We start from the raw sequence: 6,000 nt of genomic DNA on the forward strand, positions 1-6,000 counted from the left end.
AGGTGGCTCTTTCACTCATCATAATGCCTTTGAGACTCACTCATGTTGTGGGTGTTAATAGTTCCTCCGTATTCCATTGTGTGTTTATTGTTTATTCATTCACCCATTTGGGCCAGTTAGGGCCGGGCGCGGTGGCTCACGCCTGTGATCCCCGCACTTTGGGAGGCTGAGGTGGGCGGATCACGAGGTCAGGAGATCAAAACCATCCTGGCTAACACGGTGAAACCCCGTCTCTACTAAAAATACAAAAAATTAGGAAGGCATGGTGGTGGGCACCTGTAGTCCCAGCTACTCGGGAGGCTAAGGCAGGAGAATGGCATGAACCCGGGAGGCGGAGCTTGCAGTGAGCGGAGATTGCACCACTGTACTCCAGCCTGGGTGACAGAGCAAGACTCTGTCACAAAAAAAAAAAAAAAAGAAAGAAAGAATATTTGGGGTCATTTGCAATTTTTGGAACTATGAACAGAACTGCTGTAAACACTTACATATGGGGCATTTGTGTGAATATAAGTGTTCTTTTATTTCTTTGAGACAGGGTCTCACTGTGTTGACCAGTCTGGAGTGCAGTGGTACCATCATGGCTCACTGCAGCTTCAACCTCCCGGGCTCAAGTGGTCTTCTCACCTCAGCCTCCTGAGTAACTGGGACTACAGGCGAACAACGCCACATTGGGCTAATTTTTGTATTTTTTGTAGAGATGGGGGTCTTGACATGTTGCCCAGGCTGGTCTCCAACTCCTGGGCTCAAGCGATCTGCCCACCTTGGCCTCCCGAAGTACTGGGATTACAAGCCTAAGTCACTGTGCCCAGCCAGTTTTTGTTTCTTTAGGAATGAAATGAAGTGGGATTGCTGGATCATATAGTAGCTGTATGGTTAAGTCTATAAGAAAATAGCAAAGTGTTTTCCACAGTGGCTGTACCATTTTGCATTCCCACCAGTAATTGTAAGAGTTACAGTTACTTCACATTCTTGCCAGCAGTTACTGTTGTCAGTTTTTGTTTTATTTTAGCTATTCTAATAGGTGTATGGGTATTCTATTCATCCTACTAGATATCTCATTGTAGTTTTAATTTGAATTTGCTTAATGGTTAATGATTTGAGCATCTAATCATGAGCATGTCTTCATGTGCTTATTTGCCATCATAATAGCCTCTTCTATAAAGTGTCTAAGTCTTTTTGCCCTTTTTTTTTTTTCCTTTTTTTTTTTTTGAGATGGAGTTTCACTCTCGTAGCCCAGGCTGGAATGCAATGGCATGATCTCGACTAGCTGCAACCTCTGCCTCCCGGGCTCAAGCGATTCTCCTGCCTCAGCCTCCCAAATAGCTGGGATTGCAGGCGCCGCCACCATGACTGGCTAATTTTTTGTATTTTTAGTAGAGATGGGGTTTCACCATGTTGGCCAGGCTGGTCTCGAACTCCTGACCTCAGGTGATCCACCTGCCTCAGCCTCCCAAAGTGGTGGGTTTACAAGCGTGAGCCACTGCACCTGGCTGTCTTTTGCCCATTTTTAATTGAATTGAATTGAATTTATTTTGAGACAGAGTCTCAGGCTGGAGTGCAGTGACACGATCTTGGCTCACTGCAACCTCCGCCTCCAGGGTTCAAGCAATTCTCTTGCCTTAGCCTCCTAAGTAGCTGGGATTACAGATGTCCACCACCACGCCCGGCTAATTTTTGTATTTTCAGTTGAGACGGGGTTTCACCATGTTTGCCAGGTTGGTCTCAAACTCCTGACCTCAGGTGATCTGTCCGCCTGGGCCTCCCAAAGTGCTGGGATTACAGGCGTAAGTCACTGCGCCCAGCCCCCCATTTAAAAAAATTAGGTTGTTTTCTTACTGAGTTTTCAGAGTTCTTAATGTATTCTGGCTAGAAGTCTTTTTTTTTTTTTTTTTTTTTTTTTTTTTTTTTTTTTGAGGCGGAGTCTCGCTCTGTCGCCCGGACTGGAGTGCAGTGGCCGGATCTCAGCTCACTGCAAGCTCCGCCTCCCGGGTTTGCGCCATTCTCCCGCCTCAGCCTCCCGAGTAGCTGGGACTACAGGCGCCCGCCACCTCGCCCGGCTAGTTTTTGTATTTTTAGTAGAGACGGGGTTTCACTGTGTTAGCCAAGATGGTCTCGATCTCCTGACCTCGTGATCCGCCCGTCTCGGCCTCCCAAAGTGCTGGGATTACAGGCTTGAGCCACCGCGCCCGGCCTTAGAAGTCTTTTATTAGGTAGATTGGCAAATGTTTTCTCCCATTCTGTAGCTTGTCCTTTCTTCCTTCTAATGCTGTCTTCCCCAGAGCAAAAGTTTTGAATTTTGATAACGCGCAACTTACCATTTTTTTCTTTTATGAGTCATGCTTTTGATGTTAAATCTAAGAACTGTTTGCCTAACTCCAGGTAACTAAGATTTTCTCATATGTTATCTTCTAAAAGTTTTATAGTTGTACATTTTATATTTACATCTACCTCTTTTTTCTTTGGCGAGTTTTGGTAACTTGTGGCTTTCAAGATTTCTTAGTCTGTTTTGTGCTGCTATTAATAGAATGCCTGAGACTGGATAACTTAAAACAAAACAAAACAAAAAACCCAGAAATTTATTTCCCAGAGTTCTGGAGGCTGGGAAGTCCAAGACCAAGGGATCAACAGGTTTGGTGTCTGGTTAAGGACCTGGTCTCCACTCCCAATACGGCACCTTGAGCGCTGCATCCTCCAGAGGGAACACTGTTCCTCATATGGCAGAAGAGCAGAATACAGTGTACCCATTTCTGAATGCCCTTTTTTAGTGTCATTAATCCCTTAATCCATGAAGGCTCCACCTTCGTGACCTAATGCCTCCCACTAAGCCGCACCTCCCAACACTGTTTGCACTGGGGACTAAGTTCAACATGAATTTTGGAGAGGACAGCAATATTCACACCATATCACAGGAATTGGTACATTTCATCTAAGTTGTTGAATTTATGTTCGTAAATGTGTTTATAGTATTCACTATTCACCTTTGGGGTCTGTGGTGATATCTCCTCCTCTATTCCTAATCTTGGTTAACTTGTACTTTCTCTCTCTTTCTCTCTTTCTTTCTTTTCTCTCCCTCTCTCTCTTTCTTCTTCCTCTCTCTCTTTTCTGTTGGTGTGGCTAGTTTAGCAATTTTATTGATCATTTCAAAAAAAATCAACTTCTGGTTTCATGTATGGTGTTTTTGTTTGTTTGGTTTTTTTTTTTTTTGAGACAGAGTTTCATTTTTGTTGCCCAAGCTGGAGTGCAGTGATCTTGGCTCACTGCAACCTCCTCCTCCCGGGTCCAAGCGATTCTCCTGCCTCAGCCTCCCAAGTAGCTGGGATTACAGGCACACACCACTACGCCCGGCAAAGTTTTTATATTTTTAGTAGAAACAGGGTTTCATCATGTTAGCCAGGCTGGTCTTGAACTCCTGACCTCAGGTGATCCGCCCACCTCAGCCCCTTAAAGCGCTAGGATTACAGGTGTGAGCCACCATGCCTGGCTCGTTTATGTTTTTATTTTTCTGTTTTCAATTTCATTAATATCTGTTATCATTTTTTTCCCTTCTTCTTGCTTTGGGTTTAATTTTGCTCTTCTTTATGTCTTCTTTCTCAATGCAGAAGTATAGATTGTTGACCTCAGACTTTTCTTCTTTGTTTTTTCTTCTTTGAGACAGGGTCTCAAAGAAGAAAATTTTATATTAAAAAATTAATATAATTAGTATGTTTGCATTTCTTTCTTTCTTTTTTTTTTTTTTTTTTTTTTTTGAGACAGAGTCTTGCTCTGCCGCCCAGGCTGGAGTGCAGTGGCCGGATCTCAGCTCACTGCAAGCTCCGCCTCCCGGGTTTGCGCCATTCTCCCGCCTCAGCCTCCCGAGTAGCTGGGACTACAGGCGCCCGCCACCTCGCCCGGCTAGTTTTTGTATTTTTAGTAGAGACGGGGTTTCACTGTGTTAGCCAAGATGGTCTCGATCTCCTGACCTCGTGATCCGCCCGTCTCGGCCTCCCAAAGTGCTGGGATTACAGGCTTGAGCCACCGTGCCCGGCCTTATTTCTATTATTTATTATTTATTTTCTGTTTGTTCTGTTTGTACTTTATCTGTCTCCATTTTCTATCCTTGTATTGGTTTACTTGAATGTTATTTAGTATTCCATTTTAATTTATGTATAGTTTTTTCCCCCCAGTAAATATCTGTATCATTTTCTTTTCTTTTTTTCTTTTTTTTTTTTGAGACAGAGTCTCGCTCTGTCGCCCAGGCTGGAGTGCAGTGGCGCGATCTCGGCTCACTGCAAGGTCCGCCTCCTGGGTTCACACCATTCTCCTGCCTCAGCCTCCTGAGTAGCTGGGACTACAGGTGCCCGCCACCTCACCCGGCTAATTTTTTGTATTTTTAGTAGAGACGAGGTTTCACCGTGTTAGCCAGGATGGTCTGGATACGCTGACCTCGTGATCCGCCCGCCTCGGCCTCCCAAAGTGCTGGGATTACAGGCGTGGGCCACCGCGCCCGGCTTTCTTTTCTTTAGTGGTTGCTCTAGGACAGGTATTGGCAAACTTTTTCTTTTTCTTTTTCTTTTTTTTTTTTTTTTGAGAGGGAGTCTCTGTTGCCCAGGCTGCAGTGCAGTGGCGCCACCTCCGCTCACTGCAACCTCTGCCGCCTGGGTTCAAGCAATTCCCTGCCTCAGCCTCCTGAATAGCTGGGATTACAGGCGCCTGCCACCGCGCCTAGCTAATTTTTGTAGTTTTAGTAGAGGCGGAGTTTCACCATTTTGACCAGGCTGTTCTTGACTTCCTGACCTCGTGATCCACCCACCTCGGCCTCCCAGAGTGCTGGGATTACAGACGTGAGCCACCGCGCTCCGCCGGCAAACTTTTTCTGTAAAGGGCCGGATGTAAGAAATATGATGAGCTTTGTCAGCCATACAATGTGTGTTGCAACACCCAAATCTGATGCTGTGGTGCAAAAGCAACCATACATAATATGTAATGAATGAGGTGTAACTACAGTCCAAAAAGATTGTATTTACAAAAACAGGCAGTGGGCTGGATTTGGCCTGTGGAATATGGTTTACTAACCTTTATTATGGGGATTACAAAATACATACTTTTCACAATCAAGAGTTTTTTCTATCACTTCAAGTTAAATGTAGAAATTTCACCACAACATAGGTCCCTTTACTGTCCCCTTATCTCGTAGTTGTCATATGTATTACTATAAATGACAAATATCACATACTACCAATACTGAAACTCCACATACTACATGCTAAAAATGCTTAGTTCTAGGTGAATTTATCTGTTGATTTTTAATTTTTGAGACAGGGTTTCACTCCTGTCACCCAGACTAGAGTGCAATGGCACAATCTTGGCTCACTGCAACCTCCACCTCTCAGGCTCAAGCAATTCTCCTGCCTTGGCCTCCCAAGTAGCTGGGATTACAGGCACATGCCACCGTGTCCTACTAATTTTTTTTGTACTTTTTGTAGCGGTGAAGTTTCGCCATGTTGCCTAGGCTAGTCTAGAACTCCTAGGCTGAAGCGATCTGCCCGTCTCAGCCTCCCAAAGTGCTGAGATTATAGCCATGAGCCACCACACCCAGCCTTCTAGGTGAATTTATTTATTTATTTTTTGAGATGGGATTTCGCTCTTCTTGCCCAGGCTGGAGTACAATGGCGCGATCTCGGCTCACTGCAACCTCTGTCTCCCAGGTTCAAGCAATTCTCTTGCCTCAGCCTCCCAAGTAGCTGGGATTACAGGCATGCACCACCACGCCCGGCTAATTTTTGTGTTTTTAGTAGCGACGGGGTCTCACCATGTTGGCCAGGTTGGTCTACAACTCCTGACTTCGGGTGTTCCACCCTCCTTAGCCTCCCAAAATGCTGGGATTATAGGCGTGAGCCACCGTGCATGGCTCTAGGTGAATTTATAATTGTTTTAAAATTATATTTAGAGAATTCCCTCTTGAGGAGACAAACATCAAGAAAATTTATAATTTTCTTTCAACTGTCATAAACATTTTAAAGA

Source organism: Rhinopithecus roxellana, chromosome 10 (assembly GCF_007565055.1).
Source record: "Rhinopithecus roxellana isolate Shanxi Qingling chromosome 10, ASM756505v1, whole genome shotgun sequence".
Taxonomy (NCBI): domain Eukaryota; kingdom Metazoa; phylum Chordata; class Mammalia; order Primates; family Cercopithecidae; genus Rhinopithecus; species Rhinopithecus roxellana.